Source organism: Taeniopygia guttata, chromosome 17, assembly GCF_048771995.1.
Source record: "Taeniopygia guttata chromosome 17, bTaeGut7.mat, whole genome shotgun sequence".
NCBI lineage: Eukaryota > Metazoa > Chordata > Aves > Passeriformes > Estrildidae > Taeniopygia > Taeniopygia guttata.
Genome location: NC_133042.1, coordinates 1,141,218 through 1,160,092, shown reverse-complemented (window position 1 = coordinate 1,160,092; position 18,875 = coordinate 1,141,218). Strand labels below are relative to the sequence as shown.

At 47.3% G+C, this 18,875-nt stretch overlaps 1 protein-coding gene across 15 annotated transcripts in view; it reads left to right on the top strand.

The window, feature by feature from the left end:
- The window catches only part of ZNF618 (zinc finger protein 618), a 151,155-nt gene that overhangs the window by 1,933 nt on the left and 130,347 nt on the right, over window positions 1-18,875 (top strand). The gene's annotated exons all lie outside the window — the stretch shown is intronic.

Below are 18,875 nucleotides of genomic sequence, written 5' to 3'. Positions count from 1 at the left end.
TTGTGAAAAAATAATTGCAGATTTTGTGATTTTCAGTTTTTTTCAAACTGAAGTGCCTTTAAAGGGCTCAGCCATGATATTTTTCACAATTTCAAAATCCTCTTTCTCCTTGACTGTTAAAGCCTTGCTAGAGTTTGAATTGAAATTTTTTTTTTTCATTATTATTTTTGGTGGGGTTTTTCTTAATTGTTTTGTTTGTTTGTTTTAAATAGTCCTATCCCTATTATTTTGCTGTTACAGAGTGCCTGTGAGTTCTGGACTGTGCACACACTGGTTTATTATTGTAGGGTTGCCCTTGAATACTGGGGTCTTGGTATTGATCTTTTTAAAAATAAATAACAAAAGAGCACTGAAACATGCATTGTTTCAAGAAAAAGCAGTCTAGGAGAGCTACATGGCCTTTCCACCCAAAAGTGGGGGAGGGAGAGGAAGAGAAAGATTAGGTCAACATTGAGTTTTACCAACCTTGACACAGTATCCTCTCTAAAATGGGGACAAAATAGCAAGATGGCTGGCTCCACAGCTGCAGCAGTTTGGATTTTTTTTTTTTTTTTTTCTTTTTGGAAAAAAGCATTTTTAAATTTTAAACTCCAAAGTGAGTTTCTGGTGCTGCTGGGCATCTACCAGAAAATGCTGAAATCTAGGTTCTGCACAAAATAAAATTAAATTTCAAGCCAGAATGAATTTTTAATTTTGAATCTCAATCCCCTGAATTTTTTTTGTTTTGATTTTTTTTTTTTTTTTGATTTTCTGTTCCATGTAATTTGATATTTGCTGGAAATCAGAAAGGAGTGACTGGTGAATTCAGGGTTTGGGGGCTGTTTTCACTTTTCTCCCCTTTATTTGTTTAATGTTTTGAGTTTTTCGGGGGGGGGGGGGAAATGGAAAAATTTGCAAAGCAGGATAACTCTTGGGTGGAGGAAGAAATACTCTGAAATGTCAACTCCATATTTTTATTTTTGCATTTATTTGCCCCCAGCCCCCCCCCCCCCGAAGGGGACCCACCCTCTTCCTGAATCCCTTTTTTTAGCAAATAATGGAGCGGGAGGCCGGTGCCAGCCCGGCAGTGGTGCAGTTAGAGCCGGGTGGCACATCTGGGTAAAAATTATACACAATGCTCCAAATTGGATTAAACAATCCCGGAGAATATTTTATTCATGGTTTCATCCAGGAAGCTGTAGTGTGGTGGCTTTTCCATGTTCTTACCCTCCAAGAATTCCCTTCTTTGAGCTGCACCCCAGAACTTTTACTACGATGTGATTGTACCCCAAGAAACTGTGTTGCTTTAATTTTTTTAATTTTTTTTTAAGATTTCATACATTTTTTTCTCGTGTGAATCATACCTTTTGATGCTGCTTTTCCCTTGCCCTGCCACACACCCGGAGATGTAGGGAGCATCCCTGAGGATTTGGGATTTGGCGGGGGATGCACTGATGGGTGCTGCGTTTTAATTAGAGCTAATGACCAAGCCTCAGTTCTGGGGTCCCAGTGCCAACTGTGGCAGTGATGCCTTTTGAGTTTCTGCTGTAGCAGAGGGGTTGAAGCTGGGGAGGCCCGGGCTGGAGGTGTTTTCAGCAGTGCTGGGGATGCTGGTGCTGCTGGGGGTGCTCTGCGTGCCCTCCCTGCACGGGTTGCTGTGGGAACTGAACCTTTCCCATGGTTAACTCCCCGGGGAGCTGCAGCTTTCCAGCACCAGCTCCCGCTGCTGGGGCTGCAATGGGGCTGAATCTCACCTTTCTGCCTGTCCTTCCAGCACAAACCTGCTCCTGCCTGGAAAAGATTTCATCATTTTTCATTGCAGTCTGCCTTCAGGGGGATTTTTTCCCCCCTTTTTTTCTTTTCTTCTGGAAAGTTGATCAATATTTTATCCTTTTCAAAATTGCTGTTGGCAGCATAGAAGGGGAAGGGGAGGGAGGGAGCTAAGCTGAGTGATACCAACAGATTTCTTGTGACATAACTGAAATGTATTTTTTAAAAAAGAAAAATTTCCAGGACCTCATTTTCAGTGACATATTTTCATCCCAGAATGAAAACAGACATAATATTATTAAAGTAGTAGATAATATTTATACAAATGCCATATAAAACCTTGGGAGGTTATTGCATGACTCCAGGATAATTTAAATATATTTCACTGCCATAATGCAACGCCGGGAATAGTTCAGTTCACGGGTGCAGTCACATGGCCCCGGTGATGCACAGTCAAGTTTGCAATTATGCAAGTGCAGGAGTGAAATTAGAGTGGAATTAGTATTCTAAAAATTAGATTAATTTAATTTTAATTTTATTTTGCAGGGGAGAGGGTTGAAACCTGCTCTAAGGGTCATGCTGATACAGAGTCAGGATTTGTGCCCACTGTGCCAGGGCAGCTCAGGCTGGAGAGCAGGAAAGGTTCTTCCCCCAGAGGTGCTGGCACTGCCCAGGCTCCCCAGGGAATGGGCACAGCCCCGAGGCTGCCAGAGCTCCAGGAGCCTTTGGCCAGCGCTGCCAGGGATGCCCAGGGTAGGATTTTGGGGGGTCTGGGCAGGGACAGGGCTGGGCTGGGTGATCCTGGTGGGTCCCTTCCAGCTCTGTGGATCAATAATTCTTTGGATGCTGTGCCTGTTCAAGGATTTCCACCTTCCCACCATGGCATGGCAGGACTCGGTACGAGGTCCTGGATGCTGCTCCTGGATGTGGTGTCCATGGCACAGTCCCCGTGGCACAGTCCCCATGGCACAGCCCCATGGCACAGCCCCATGGCACAGCCCCCATGGCACAGCCCCCATGGCACAGCACCCACACCACAGATCCTTCGGGCCATGCTGGCAATGTTGGGTCCCAGGCACTGCCCATGGAGCCACTGGTGTCCTCTCCTAGAGCATCCCCAGCTTGAGCATGGCTCAGATTTCAGGCGTGGCACAGGGGAGGGTGCCAGCCAGCCCAGGGTGCTGTGGGATAAGGGTGTGCAGGCAGTGTGGCACATCCCAAGGGCTTGCTTCATCCCCCATTCCCTGCAGCTGCTCCCCTGGGCTCTGTGCTTGCTCCAGCCCAGGCTTGGATCCCTGCAGGTGGTTATTTGTGTGCTGGGAGCTGTAAAACATACAAGGGTGGTCCTTCCGTTGTGGGGAGCCACCCCAAAATGTGAGTTTAGTCAGAGGTTTGCCAGATCAGGCACTATTTGTGCATCATGTACTTGATGGGATGAGGGGAAGAGCCTGGGCAGGGGCTGCCAATGGAGGCTGTGCCTGTTCTTGGTAAGGGACGTGGGGAAATGGCCCCAGGAGATATTTATTTCTTGCAATTTCTACATTTCTGTGCATCCAGCATTGTGCATATTTGGAATTTCACATTTACGGATTCCATTTGGCCATATCGTGTTCTCTGGGGAAGAAGTTTCTAATTTTTAAAGGTCTTTTATGGATTAATTGCTAGTCATCTGCCTCCTTTTTGCTTTTGTTTGGTTCCTTGAATGTCTCTTGATTATTTTGTACTATGTGATGCCAATTTAGTGGTTAACTAGTATGCAAACTACATCTGGACGTGTTGACTTTGCATTAACAATCATTGATTTGTCTGGAGCAAGGGAATAGAAATGAATGCTGCTGTTTACCATGGATAGTATATGAAAAATAACCATTTGCAATGTGCCTTTCATGAGGGGCACAGGGCTCTGGTGCAGCTTGTCACAGTGGCTCTGCCTCATCATGTGAGAGCTGGATTTTCAAACCATGGCACCAGGAAAAGAGACTGGGGAAGGCAGTGGCTCCTGCTGTGTGGGGAAGGTGCCCTGTGTAGGAGCAGCTCCTGGTGACCTTGGTTAGCTCTGGTGACAGTAGGAGTAGGGTAAATTTGTAACAGAGAGGGAGTGGAAAAACATGAGTCTGTAATACATAATATATAACATATAATATACGCCACATGTATAGAGCTTTTCGCTTGGGAACATAACCAAGAGGATTCAACATTTAATAATCAAAAATAATAAGCAGAAGGTTGAGTTGATGGTAGCAGCAGCTGTTTGTCCCCAAGCCCCATGGCTGCAGCCGTGTGGAGGGCTCTGGATGGAGCAGGGTTTGAGGGTTTGGTGCCTGCTGGCCCTGCCTGGCCCTGGGGAAGCTGCGATGTGGCTGTGGCTCTTCAGGTGACCCGTGGGATGTGGGAGGCATTGCTGCACAAAGGCTGAGCAGACGCTCTCTTTGCAGAGAAGGTCTCTTCCCAAGATGTGCTGAAGATATCAAAGCTGCCCTGCTCACGCTCCTTGGTGTTTCAAGTGACAGTCACAGTGGTCCCTTGGTGAGCTTTGGCATTCAGACCTTGAGTCCCTTGGATCCACTCATCCCTGGACCTTTTCTGCTGTCTCCTGCTAAGGGCTCTCACTGCTGCTGGTGGGGCATGATGCTCAGTGTCAGTGTTGGTCATCCTTTGGGCTGGGCTCAGTGAGTTTCTTTCTACACTGAAATTGCTTTGCTCGTGCGGGAACATGCGTGTCAGAGCCTGAATGATGGACACAGGTCATCTCCTGAAATGTGGGGTTTGTACTCCAGCACTACTGAGAGTGTAAACGCACAGGGAAGTGCTGGGCAAGCTGCATGGTGGCTCTCTGAGTTACTTGGGTTTCACTTTTTGGATTCTCCCAAAGTGAGCAGTGGCAGAAAAAAGAGATTAAATAAAGAAAATTCTCCCCTGTGCTCACTGAAAGTGCAGAGAAGCTTTGTAATCCACGTGGTGCATTTGGGTGAGGATGCAGCACGGAGGGCATGAGCAGCGTGGCAATGACACAGGTAATCTAGAATCCATCCCTTAACTAAACCTCCTCTGTTCCCATGGAGCAGAGTTCTTGTGCTGTGTGTTTTCCAGTTTTTTGGCAGTTCAGTGGCAGTTAGCTCTGGTTCACTGACCGGGCTGTGGGGGCTTGTGCCAACACTTTAGCAGCTCTTGCTCCAGCTGGGATGCTGCCTGGGGCAGCCTGGGGAGCAGGGGCAGGGTGGGGGGCACAGGGCATGTTCTGCCTGCCCTTGATGGAGTCAGACCAGCTGGACCCCGTGCCTGTGCCTCCCTGGGTGTGGCAGTGCCCAGGTGACACTTGTCCGAGGCCAAGGCAGAGTTCCACCCTGCCAGTGATGGGACCTGTGGTTGATGGAGCTGTGCTGCCTCTGGGGAAGCTGGAGGCCATGTGGCTCTTCTGGGGTGAAACTGCAGAGCCCTGGGTCAGCCTGGCATGGGGCTGTCCCCATGGGAAGGGCTGAGGGTGGCCAAGCCTTGTCCTTTTTGGTGGTGGAAGCAGTGTCACCGCACCAGTTCCTCTGTTAGAGCAGCTTTCCTTGGGAGTCCCTCCCTTTATTTCCCTCACCTATATTTTCAAGGCACTCCAGTGTGTGCTTAGAAAGGTTTTGCTGCTGCACTGTACCTGCAAAGATTTAATTATATAGGCAAGGCTTTCCTTGCTTTCCTTGTGATTCCCAACACTCCTGCTTGTTTCATGTCTATATTTGGTTGGTGTAATGTGGAAAATAAGGCTGGAAGTGGAGAAGTAGAGACTTGAGAATTTGCCTGTACTGATAAGGGGCTGACAAAGGGAAACATGAATGTCAGAGTGTGGAGCAGAGAGCAGCTGCTGGTGCCTGCCATAGGTGTTTGAAGGATCAATACCTGTGCTGTGTTTGTGCATTTGGATGTGCCTGGGACACTCCTGGATGCAGTGAGGTTCTCGGGTGGGTCTGGGATGCTGGGAGGGCTCTTGGGTCCATACTGTGCGTGGGCCAGGAACACAGGAGCTCCGTGGTGTTTTCTGCCCTGACTTAGAAATCAGGGATGTTATCACACAAGGTTTGATATCTCAGCAACTGACAGAAGTGAGAGCAGCCAGGTATGTCAGACCCTCCCACTGGCAGTGAGCTGAGCCAGGCTGGATGGGCCAAATGTGCTCACGTGCCAGTGCTGGTGTCCCGATGGCACCACTGTGTCTCCAGGCTCTTCAGGATTTAATATTTGTTGTGATTTTTGTTTTACTAGATGCACACAGGCAGCAGTAATTTTATGGAAGTTAATTTTTTGCTCTGCGTGGGTGTAGGTATCCTTTCCTGCCTGAAAATAGCAGCAGAAGTCAGTTTTCAGAAGTTGGGTGTGCTTGCATTGAAGGGCCGTCATTTACTGCTTCCAGTATGTTGAGAACAATTTTAGTGCAAGTATTTAATTGCTTTAGGCCTATTTTTAGAAATATTAAACCTCAGTTTTCAGAACTGCAACCAAAGCCAGCAGCTCTGCTGGTGTGGGAGAGCCAGGAGGGGAGCCTGGAGGAAAACCTGGAGCGACGTGGGCTGGCCCCACTGGGAGCAGGGCAGGGCATGGGGTGCTGCAGAGCCTTTGGGGTGCACACTTGAAATCAAGTTGTCTGTATTTTGGTGAGATATTTTTTTTTTACTACTATTCTATTTACTTGGTTACATAGGAGAGAATGAATGAATGAATGAAACCCATTTCCAGCAGATTTGTACAATTTCTTGTGTTAAGTGTGCAGGCTGGTGGATGTAGCTTGGAGGCTGAGCTGGGAGCATCCCAGAGAACAGCGTGCAGGCAGCCCCAGTAGGGCTCTGGCTCGAAACCCAAGAATAGCTCTTGCTTTTCTGGGTGTAAATCTGTCACTTGAGGTCTGATGTGCCTTACACTGTGGGCTGCAAATCATGAGCTTTCACTGGTGTTTATGAGATATTTGTGATTTTGAGGCTGGGAAGAGAGTTGTAAGAAGGCAGGGTAATTATTGGCTGGGAATAAAATACTTTTTGAATTTGTGCATACATTTTGGAAACCTCTGTGGGGAGGGACAGCTGTATTTGGATCAGGCTGGTGGCAGGGGGATATGAAAATCCCCTTGGGAATCACTGGGATTTCTCTTTGCAGTCAGGGGTTGCTGTTGAAGATGCTGAGGGGCAGTGGCAGTGACACCAGGCTGGAATCTGGCCTTTGGTGGCCCTGGCAGGGCTGGAGCTGGACTTCACCAGGGAAGGAATTAATGAATGACCACCAGGAAGGTTGCCCTGGGGTGTGTTTTGACTTGGCTTCAGGGCATCTCTCTGTTTATGGTTAATACTACTGGGGTTACTGCATATAACTCCAAGGGAGGCATACTTTTACCTTCTTATGTGCCTTTATTTTAGAGGCCTTTAAATTTGGCTGGTTGGTGATAACAGCAGTTGAAGTGGCATTTCTGCTCCATGGGGTTTGTTAGGACATGCCAGGGACACAGCCTGGCAGGGGACCCGCTGTGCCTGGAGCCGGGTCGGGCACTGGGCGAGAAATACAAAATGAAAATTTATCCAGAGAGAGCGTTCAGGTGGAGATAGAGCAGAGATCCACATCTGTCCCCTGGGCTCTGGGAGCCCTGCTGCACTGCAGCTCCTGGGACTGCTGGCAGATGCCAGAGGGATGTGGGAGAGTCCCCTGGAACATTTATTGGAGAACAGCACCCCAGAGGTGCTGGCACTGCCCAGGGAATGGGCACGGCCCCGAGGCTGCCAGAGCTCCAGGAGCCTTTGGCCAGCGCTGCCAGGGATGGACAGGGTGGGATTTTGGGGGTCTGGGCAGGGACAGGGGCTGGATTGGATGATCCCTGTGGATTTTTTCCAGCTCTGGATATTCTCCATGATCCCCACATGGAGGGAATAGCAGTGCTCTGCGTAAATGAGAAAAAACATCAAAATCGAGGTCCCTTTTCCTGAAATCTTACATGTATTTAAATTTTTGGTGTTTTTTTTTTTTTTTTGTTTGTTTGTTTGTTTTTTCTTTTCTTTTTTTCCTTTTTTCCTATGTAATCTGATTTGGTTTAGTTGCCAGAAAGTAGATTTGCTGAGAGTGCTGGGTTTGCTTTTGGTTGCTGATAAGGTGGAGGAGATAAGTCCCACGTTGTGGCTGTTTGTTTGTGTGAGTGGGAAATGTTTGTGCTTCCCTCCTTTGACAGGGAGCTCCTTGGCCATCCTCCTGCAGCATAAACACTGCTTGTGATTGGAGTTCATTATGTGAGATTTAAAATGTATAAAATGAAATGTTCCTGTCTGCTTTAAGCAGACATATGTCTACGGTTTGCAAATTAACCTAATTAAATATATATGTAGAAATTTATGATATTCAGCTCCTAGCACAAGGTATGCAATTAGCATCCTTGCCAGCAAGGAATTTTCCATTTCTGTCTTGACTTTTCCTCATAGGAGATGTGGTTTGGGGTTTTTAAATTTTTTTTTTTATTTTTAATCTTCAATCTCTAATTTTTGTTCTGCTTTGGAATTCACTTAGGGACGAGTCCTGTGGGGATTTAGGCTTGTGGTTAAATTTCCCTACAAGCAGCTTTGACTGAAGTCAGTGAAACATTCCCTAATTCCTAGGCTCCAGCCTGTCCCTTTGCCTCTGCAGGACAGGAGGAGTTTGTTTTGTTAGGAGAATATCATGAGCAAAATAGCATTCTGGGGGGAAAAATTGCATTTGAATATTTACATTTTTCAAGTCTCTTCCTTCCTCCCACCCAAAAATAGCAAAAAAAAAAAATTATCTGTCTCCTCATGATTTATGGAATTTTCAAGTGTTTGGCCAATGTTGTTTCCAAAACACCCCATTCCCTCTACCTGAGCTGTCTCTATGGCAGGAGGGCCCTCACACAAGAAGCACAAATCCATTATTACAACCTCTCATTTAGCAATATTCTGGCACCAGGAATACTACTTTTAGTTCGTTTTCTGCCAAAGTGTTGGGTTGGTTTTTTTTTAATATTTAAAGTTTGATCACGTTAGAATAGTTTCTTATATAAATAATAATTTGGTCTATTTTGCATATCAATAGTTGACTCCATTTTCTTCACAAAAAGCCTTTTTTTCCCCATAAACATCCCCACTGTTCCAGCCCAGAAGGTACTCTTTATTAGCCAAACCAACCAAGTCATGACGTTCCCAGCTCAGCTATTTTAATGATCCCACAAACCCAAAAAAGCAGTAGGAAATTTTTCAGAAGCAAACTGCAAAAACTTTTTTTTCTTTTTGGGATATCGTAAGTTTTCAACTTTCTGTCCAGTTATTTTTGTTACATTTTTCCAAGCTTCAGGCTGTAAACTCAAAGAATTTGGAACTGTTCTTTCTTCCTGGAGATTGTTTAGGGGTGTCAAAGGTGGCCCAGCACTGGGGGAAGAGCTGAGGGCTCGGCAAATGTACTGCCTTTATTCCTAATTTCTGTGCAAGATCTGTTGATAATTCTGCATGGGCAAGGTGAGATGTTGGATCATAACCATTTTTCCCCCTTGGACACCTCTACAAGTCTCTCCTCCTGTATTTTCCTTTGACTTTTCTGCACTGCTGTGCTTCCCCATCTCTCTGTTTCAAGGCAGAGGGGATTTTACTCTCAGCTCTGTCTCTTTGCAGGAGCTCTCTGCTCTCCCAGGTTGAGCTCCTTGGTGTCTCCTGCCCTCTCTGGGTGTTTCTGTGCCCTCTCCATTACAGGGGAAGCTTTTCAAAGGCCATCAGCAGCTTCATTCCCAGTTCTCCATCACCAGATGTTGTGGGGTGACCAACTCCATAAATTAGAAGAAGAAAATGCTGATACAGGCTGGTTTTGGGGTTTCCTTGTGAGCCTGCAGCCTTGCCAGCTGTCCCATACTCATGTCCTTTGTAGCTCCAGCTATGGGACACATGATTTACTATCAGAGCTGTATTTTCCACTGGTTCAGGTGTTTCTTTCTCACCTCAGTGCTGTGCCCACTTTGGAGGCTCCTCAGATCTTGTCCCAGGATGTGCTGCAGCCCCTTGGGATGTGGATTTTCTGTAGCCTGGCATTACCCACCACCAAGGCAATCATTTGGATAATTGCAGCATCTGCAATTTATTTAGGCAAATAGGGAACTGAAAAATATTTGCTTTCACTTGCTTGTGGGATTTATTTTTAGGGTTTAGCTTTGTGCTTTGGGAAGCAAAGCCGAGCCATCCTGGTATCCCGTTTTCCCCGAGGTGCTCTTTGGGACTGTTCTGGCCACCCAGTCCATGGCACAGGAGTTTGCCTGGCTGGCTCACCCTTCTTGCCCTCGTCTGCTCCCTGGTTTTGTTTGCAGTCTCTCTGTAGGTGGATCACCAGGGGCTGTGGGTGAAGCTTTATGCACGGGCACATTTCTGTCCCCATGCCCATGATGGGTCGCTGGTTCCATCAGAGGCCCTCAGCTGCTGCAGAGGTGCCCCTGAGCCTCCTGCCTTGCCTTGGTGGGTGCTGATGGCTGATTTAGGCACCTCGGTGGGTGCAGGGGCTGCCTTCCCTGCTCTGCTCCCTCCCCAAACCCGCCTGGCGCTCGAGCAGATGGCTGCGGGACCCCACTGTGATAATGAACCTTTCCTGCCCTTTATTTTCCCCCTCTTAATCAGTGGTTAATCAATGAGGTGACTTCTTACTTCATCCTGTGCATGTGAAAGTGCCACAAGAGCTTTTGCAGAGCAAACTCTTTTGGAAGCCTTTGGAAGTCTGGGTGTGCCAGGCCCTGTCCTGCCTGCCGCTGCCAGCAGTGTGAGAGCCCAGTGACTTACGGCTGCAGGCACCAGGGTGCTCCTGGTGTTCCTTTCTAATCCATGGCAGCACTGGCTTTTAATTGTTCTGTTGTTTTTAATTACTCTTTATGGTATTTTTTTCTGTCACAAAAATGAAGTTCTGCAGTTCCTTGGAGCTCTTTTGAAACAGTGGGGTCACATTCAGTGCTCGCTGGTTCGTAGGTGGACAGCCGTGATTTTGGGGGTGCTGGGTGATTTTGATAGCTTAATGCCTTTCACATTTTTGGGTGCATGCTGTTGGTCTCTGGAGATTTTTAGTTTTTTGCTGTTAATTTTGCTAGGCAGGTCTAAAGCTTTTCCTGGTGACCCCACAGTTTGAGGCGGATGCTGTGCTCATTCCTCATGAAGGAAGAGTCCAGGAAGGGAAGTGCCAGGCTCTGTCACAAATGAGCAAGGAACTTGAATTTTTGTCCTGTGGTTTTATCTTTCTTCAGTGCTTGATTTATACCAGAATCTGGCAGATTTCTGGTGCTTGTGTGTTTGAGTATTAATTTTTTTTTCCTTCAGTGACCTGTTTCCCAAAATCTTTTTCTGGATTGACTTTTTTATGGCTTAACGTGTAGCTTCCTTGAGTTTATATTCTCCTAATTTGGATTTCTTTCTGAGGGTGTCTTTTTATTTCTAATAGCCCTTTCCATTCTGCTGTTAAACTATGATTTTTGTTTAACAAATCCCCTTTCATAGGTGATAATCATCTCCAAGTTTTCCACCTCACCCGCAAGGCCTTTTAGCTGCTACATTAAAACTCTTAACAAATTTCCCTGTTTATAGAATTATAGAATGGTTCCTCCTGTGAGGAGAAGCTGAGAGAATTGGGATTGTTCAGGCTGGAAAAGAGAAGGATTTTGGGTGACCTCGCTGTGGCCTTCCAGGGAGCCTGCAGGAAACACGAGAGAGATTCTTTACAAGGGCTGGACAGGACACAGGGAATGGCTCCCAGTGCCAGAGGGCAGGGATGGACGGGATATTGGGAATTGGGAATTGTTCCCTGGGAGGGTGGGAGTCCCTGGCACAGGTGCCCAGAGCAGCTGTGGCTGCCCCTGGATCCCTGGCAGTGCCCAAGGCCAGGCTGGACAGGGCTGGGAGCAGCCTGGGACAGTGGGAGGTGTCCCTGCCATGGCAGGGGTGGCACTGGGTGGGCTTTGAGGTCCCTCCCACCCCAAACTATTCTGGGATTCCCTGATGTGCCGTGTCTGGGGACACAGTGTGGGGACAGAAGTCCTGTGTGTGGGACCTTCTGCACCATTTCTGCACCAAACTGCCTTTCACATTTGCAGGTCTCTATGGGATTATCTGAATTCTCCTCTGACTGAAATTGTGTTTCCTGCCTTGGCAGAGACCTGCAGCCTCTCTCGTGTTCCTTGGCATTTTGAGCATCCCTCTGTGCTGTGCTTTTCTGGGATGGGCTCCCAGTTCATCAGGGTTCTCTGCTACCTCCTGTCATAATAATGTTTCATTTATTGGGCTGCACTTTGCCTCTCTGTCAACACAGCTCCATCATTCCCATGTAATTTGGATATGGATTGCAATGCCTTGAGTCTTTTGTCTCCTACCTGAAATTTTATGAAGCTCTTCAGGGATACATTTATGACCTCATCAATAGAAAATGCTTCACTTACACTGGTTGTTCCTGTAACTTTGATTTTCTCAGGCTTTAGTTTAAATAGGTTTTATATGCTGGCATCTGTTTTCACTTCGGTTCTGACGGTGTCTGGCTTACTCAGAGGGGCTCCCTTGGCTCAAACCCTCCTCATCTCCCACCTTGCAGCCTGGTTACAGGTGGGGCCTGGTGGGATTTCACAAAAAGGTCCTGAGTGTCACTTTTTGAGGCTGTGCTGTCCTTTGCGCCATTTGCAGGCATTTTTAGCAAAGTGTGGTCTCTGCCATGAAGTGAGAGCCATAGTCTGGGCTTAAAATTGGTCTCCATGTGGGCTGCAGCTGGTGTAGAGCAGGACCCTGAGCCCCCTTCTCCTGCCTTCCATCCCTCCCTTGCAGCCTGAGCTCCTGTAAGCAGGGCAGCACTGTGCTAGTGAGAATTAAAACAGAGTAAAAGGGAAAAAAAGGAATATTAAGAGGAAGAGATGACAGTTATTTTTGAGTTAGAAGTTATCAAGTGCAGAAAATGGATAAAGGAAGTTAAAAACACAAGGGAAAAAAATCTGTGACTGTCAGTGCAAGGAAGAGTAAGAAAGTATTTGTATTAGGAACAAAAGAAATTCTAATAATGGTTTGTGTAGACTTATCACGGCTGAGGAGAGGTAAAATGCATAATAAAGCAGAAAAACTAGACATGTTTAATAAATATTGCTGTTCCCTATTTGTAAGGAGGAGGAATGATCCACTCTCAGCCCCTGTGCACAGGGGATGCCAGGGGCTGAGCAGGGCAGGGGTTTCCAGCTGCTCCTTGAGTGAGTTCCCTGGGCACTCCTGCCAGGTCTGCCCCTCGGGCTGCTGTCTGTCTTTCCTCCTGTAGGATTTGGGTAAAGTGAGAATATTGCAGAGGATTTGGTGGTGCTGCTGTTGTGCTGCCTTGGCCTGGCCAGGGTGGGGAGGAGTCGGTGGGAATGTCAGGCTGGATTTGTTCTCCATCAGAAGGGAGGGAGGGATTGTGTCCTGAGCTGGCAAAACGGTTGATTTTGTGTCATTCCCCAAAAAGCTGTATGAAGCAGGCTGCAAAGAGGGCCTGGCATGAGCACGGGCATTGACAGTGGTGGTGGTGAGGAAGGAGGGACTGCAGCTGCCCACAGGGATTTGGGTCATGGAGTCTTCTCCATCAAGTGAACTTTGATTTGGATCTTGGGACTGGGCAGCTGGAGGGATGGGCTGTATGTGCTTTTGGTGTGGGGAGACCAGAGAGGAGTGGAAGTGCCAAAGCAGGCTTTGGGTGGGAAGGGGACAAACGCTGCAGGGTGAGCAGTGCCACTGAGTCTGGTCGTGCTCAGCAAGGGAGCCGTGTGTGAACAGCTCTTCTCTTGCCTGTGCTTTAATAAATTATCCCCATTTCAGTTCCCTCATTTCCTTCAGAGATGTTGAAAAGTTGGAGAAGACACAGAATGTGCGAGTGGAGTGAAGCAGTTTGAGGCGTCAAAGAAAATACTCATTAGTGTTTGTTCTTAAACATCTGGGGACATGCATTGTATTTTGGGAAACTCTCCGCCAAAAAAAACCTCACTCATTGATTTTTATCTTCATGGAGCCAGTTCTCCATGGGTTTAAAAAGCAGAAAGTTAAAAAAGCAGGTAGCAGAGCGCTTGGTTTTAGCAAAGTGCATAGCAAGAAACAATACCTGGAAGTGGGATCCAAACACTGGGATGACAAAATGAAGACGCAAAAAACATTTCTAAAAGTAGGAGGTGGAAATTTTGAGCAGCAGGGCAGATTGGCTATTAGAACAAACTGCCAAGGGGAGCTGTGGGTGCAGCATGCTGGGTGCTGCTGTTTGTTCTCTCTCTGTGGAATAAGTGCTTCAGGGTTTGGAGCATTGAGCCAGGGCAGAGCTGTGCTATGGTGTAAAGAATGGCCATTCTGTGGCCTCACAAAAGATCCCACTTTCTGCCTCTGTTTTGGTGTCCTGTTTCCAAGTGTCTGAAAGCAGATGGTTGGGGAAGGATTGTAAGGAACAGAGGAAACATTGAGTCAGCTTCCCTTTAATTTACTTTCTAGGTTCCAGCAAATGGACCCTAAATTATTCTCACTTCCAAACCCTACAGGATGCTCCAAACCCTCACTCACACCCTGGTGCAAGCTCCTGCATGAAGTCAAAGTACTTCCAGGTGGCTTTCTCCCCCCTAGAAGAGATATAACTAAAGAAATTAATATGTAATCTCCTGTAACATTGAGCACAAAAGGATATTTGTTTACTTTTTGAGGCAGGAAATTATAATGAATAAGGTAGTTAGGGAACACATGGGACTCAGTCATTAAACAGTCTGCTTTATATTCCTAATGCAAAAGCAATGGGCTGAGCAGAGAGAGAAGAGTGCTTAGAGCAATATAGAAGAATATGGATTTTAATGGAAGCACTTGTGGTCTAGAGGAGACTCCATTCCCTCTCCTAAGAGGAAACCTGTTATTGAAAAGGGAACCTATTGTAGAAAACCTCTTGTAGACAAAATGGGAGATATTTACAAACTGCTACAGACATCAGAGAGGAAATTTCCCCTGGTTGACTCTGAAATCAGGCAAAAAAAGCAGCAACTGAGCTGAGGTGGCTGAGTGAAGATGTAAACAGTATTAGGAGCAGTAAGCAGTAGGCTTTTAAAAAGTATAAACAGTCTGGTAAGGAGGAGGATAGGAAGATCTATTAAAATAAGCAGAAGGCAGTTAAAAGGATAATTAGGAAGGCAAAAAGAAGTAGAGAAGATCTAATTGCTAAGAATATTTTGACTTCAAAGAGTTCTTTATATATATATTCAGAGCAGACAGAATCTAGCAGAGGAAACTTGTCCACAGAAGATAATGCCAGGGATTGGAGCAGGAGCTCTGGGAAGAGCGTGTTTGTAAATGAGCCCTTGGGTGCCTCTGGCTGGGGCTGTGCCTCCAGGGGGTGTGCCCAGGACCCAGCCTGTGTCCTGTGCTGAAAGCCCTGATCAGCCAAGGGAGCTGCAGGACCCTTGGGCACCTTCACACTGTGGGGATCCTGTTTGTAAGGTAAGGTTTGTGCAGCTCGCCGGGAGCCTTGAAGTCTTCATGCTAGGCAGAAAAAGCCTTGTTGCTGCACTCACCTCTGAGTGTGGGGGTGACCCTGTGCCACAGGCAGGCCTGAAGATTTTTCTGAGGACTTTCATGACTGTCAGGCTGGAGAAGACTTCTCAGATGAAGATACCTTTTCCAGAAGAAGACCTTTGACCAGTCATCGCTTTTTCAACCAGAGCAGAGCACTGAGTGCCATGTCCGGTCATTTCTTGACCTCCAGGGATGGAGACTCTATCACTTGCCTGGGCTGCCCATTCCTATGCTTGACCACCCTTGCCATGAGGACATTCATCCTGATGTCCATCCTGAGCCTGCCCTGGCTCAGCCTGGGAGCAGAGACTGATCCCCCTGGCTGTCCCCTTCTGTCAGGAGTTGTGCAGAGCCACAAGGTCCCCCCTGAGTCTCCTTTTCTCCAGGCTGAGCCCCTTCCCAGCTCCCTCAGCCACTCCTGGGCTCCAGCCCCTTCTCAGCTCTGTTCCCTTCCCTGGACATGCTCCAGCCCCTCAAGGTACTTCTTGATGTGAGGAACCCAGAACTGGACACAGGACTTGTGGTGTGGCCCCATGAGTGCAGAACAGAGAGGGACAAATCCCTCTCTATGTTCAGCAGGCGCTAAATCAGAAGGAAAGATAATGCCACAACTAAAACACATTCTGGCTGGAAGTTCATGAATCTTGTGCATAAAAACCTGGGGACAATTTATTCAGTTTCTCACTAAGCTCACCCGATTTAGATTTTCCTGCTTTGATCAGAGTTGCTTTTCTCAGCAAGCTGCCCTTGTGGAAAGCTGGAGTGTTACGGGCTCTTTTGTATATGTAATTAAAAGCAGTCTTGTATCTTGATATCCCACTGTGGTTAATGTTTCCTTTAGAAAAATGGGTTGACTTTAACAGGCTGTGGAAACTGGGGCTTCTTCTGGCGGCCGATGCAGGGGCAGATGGGCTCCTCTTCAGCTGCTTATCCTGGTTTGGAGAGTAGGATCAGCAATGCCAGGACATCTTGTTTTGTTCTGGTTTTTGTGTTTGTAAGGTTGGATTCTGTGTGTTCCCACGCTACATCAGTTGTCACAGTCTGGAGCAGGGAGGTTTTCCCAGCAGTGGACACTTCCTCTTGGTTCCACCAACGTGCCTTGTCGCTGTCTGCTCACAGACATTTCTGGAGCTCGAATCCCTACTCTTCACCCAGCCGCCACCACAGTGTGGATTTCAACAAGTTTGGGAGGCAATCAGCAGTGACCCCAGCGGCTGCAGCGTGTGGCTGTGCAGGGCTGCTCCTGGGGAGCTGTGGTTGCACGGGCAGTGCCTCGCCAGCGGGCCGGGTTTCCGTGTCAGCGAGCGCCGCGTGCCGGGTGTCACATCCTCACTGGAGGCTGGAATTCGCCTGGCCGGGAATGCGACCAGACCCATTGTTCCTAGATTAGGACTTGTCCCTTGAAGCATCACACCAGTTGCACAGAGTGTTTCGGACCCACAGCCCTGCCTGTGTGTTCAGCTGGAGGCTGCCAACTGCGTCGGCTCGAATGAGGTGTCCAGCTGTGCCCAGCATTGGTGCCACTCTCTGCACAGCCCCACACTCCATGTCCTTATCTCAGAGAGGGCCTCCTGGTTGTTCTTGCATGTGGGAATCCAGGGCTTCCCTCTGGCTGCCCTGGCAGGTCTGGGACCCTGGCAGGGGTCAGGAACCCCCCTGGACAGAGCCCCCAGAGACACTGTCTCTGATCTCTGTTTCTGGAGAGGAGTTTTCAATCTTACAGGATGAATTACAAGCTCTGAGTGTTTGATAAGAGTAATAATTAAGTGTGGCATGGGTGCAAAAGTAAAATTTTAGGATTCTAGATGAGGGGTCCAAAGGGGACAAGATGGAGGAAATTGGGTGTGCCTTGTCCTTTTTCTCCTTCTTCATGCCCTGCATGTTTCACTGTGGTGTTGGCATTTTTCTGTTGGTTCAGGCTGGGGACACACTGTCCAACGTAGGTGACAGATATTGGCACGTTATTGTAAATCCAGCACAGGTAGTTTGTGGTATTTAATGTTTGTACCATCCCACTGAGGGCAGAGCCCCACACGCTGCCCTGCAGGACAGAGCTGCAGCAGGGCAGCAGAACATGTTAGAGATAAACAGAATAAACAACCTTGAAACCAGCACAGATGAATTATGGCTTCTTCTTTGGCAACGGGGCAGAAAGACAGAGACTTTCTACAATCTCGGAATCAGCAATACCCACAGATTCCGACACTTGCACAGCCCTTCTTTTCTTTGCAGGCAGTGAAGTAGCAAGACCCTTCCTTGGCATAAATGAGATCATAGGGTGAGAGAGCAGCAGCCCCTGGATTCCCCTTGGGGCTCAGGTGGAACCAGCAGACCTGGTTAGCCTGTTCCATGATGGCAGCAGGATGGCCTTTAAGCTGTTACGTTTCTAATGGAGTGGAGAAATGTCTTAATTATTGAATACTTACGTTTTCAAATGCGTTGAGCGGTTCCATACTGAATGTTATTAGTCCAGATAAGGAGTTACAATCTTAGGAGTGAAAATGCTCCTTGTACAGAGGAAGAGCTTGGGAGTGATATTGGGCAAGTTCCAACAGGTCCAGGTGGATGTTTTCCATGTGCCCATGCTGTTTTAATATTAAACCTCTTTATTTTCACCTGCATTAAGTGCTAATGAGAGCAGGGTGTCTGTGGGGCTGGACGGGAAATAAAGCAAGACGAGCACACCATGTATATTGCTGTGCTCTGCCTTCCTCTTCCCTCAAATCTGATATCCTCCAACTTTATATCACATCCAACCAAATTATGATCAGAGGAAAATGGTAATTTGGTTCAAGGGGAGAAAAGTTAAATTAAAAATCAAAACCAGTGTGTGGGAGATATTTGTGCAGAAGTTGTGTAGATCCTGAGGAGACTTTTGTCCATCAGCAGATTTAATTGGTAGCAAAAGATGTTTCGTCTTGTACTGGAAAAGAAAAAGAGGTCTGTGGAGTGCTGGAGCCACCAGCCCAGACAAAGAGGAGATAAAAGTAAGAAATCCTGGTAGTGGGAAGGGTTTGCTGATGAGATGTTACTGCATTGAGCTGTGCTGGAGCTGCTCTCAAATCCCAGCTTCTCTGTCCCCACACACTGTGGTTGGGTGGCATCAGCTCAAATGTCAGTGAAGGGGGAAGGAAAGGGGTGGTTGAATGGAGTCTCTTAATGAGCCTTTGGGACCATGGCAGGTGGGAATGGGATGCAAGACACTGTTGGGACTCACTGTACTCAGGAGCCTTTGCTCTGGGACAATGTGTCTCTGGAGCTCAGGTCCTGGCAAGAGAGAGAGTTGTGTAGATCTGCTGCTGCCTGTAGTAGAAGTAGTGGTGGATGAGACCAAGATGTTCCCTAAGATGCCCTCCATAAATAGTTCTGTCACTCCTCTGTTTTGTTCGAGAGAGATTTTCCAACAGACCTGTCCTTCAGATTTAGTTTGTGGTGTTGCTTGTTTTGATGTGTCTCAGTTGCAGGATTTGTAGTGAAATGTTATTTCCAAAAATAAATTCTGTCCTTTGAACTTTGAGAAATGAATCCTTTTTCTTCACTTTTTTCTTCACTTCCTTGACCCCGTTTGGAGTCTTTAAAAGTTGAGTAATACAATTTTCAGTA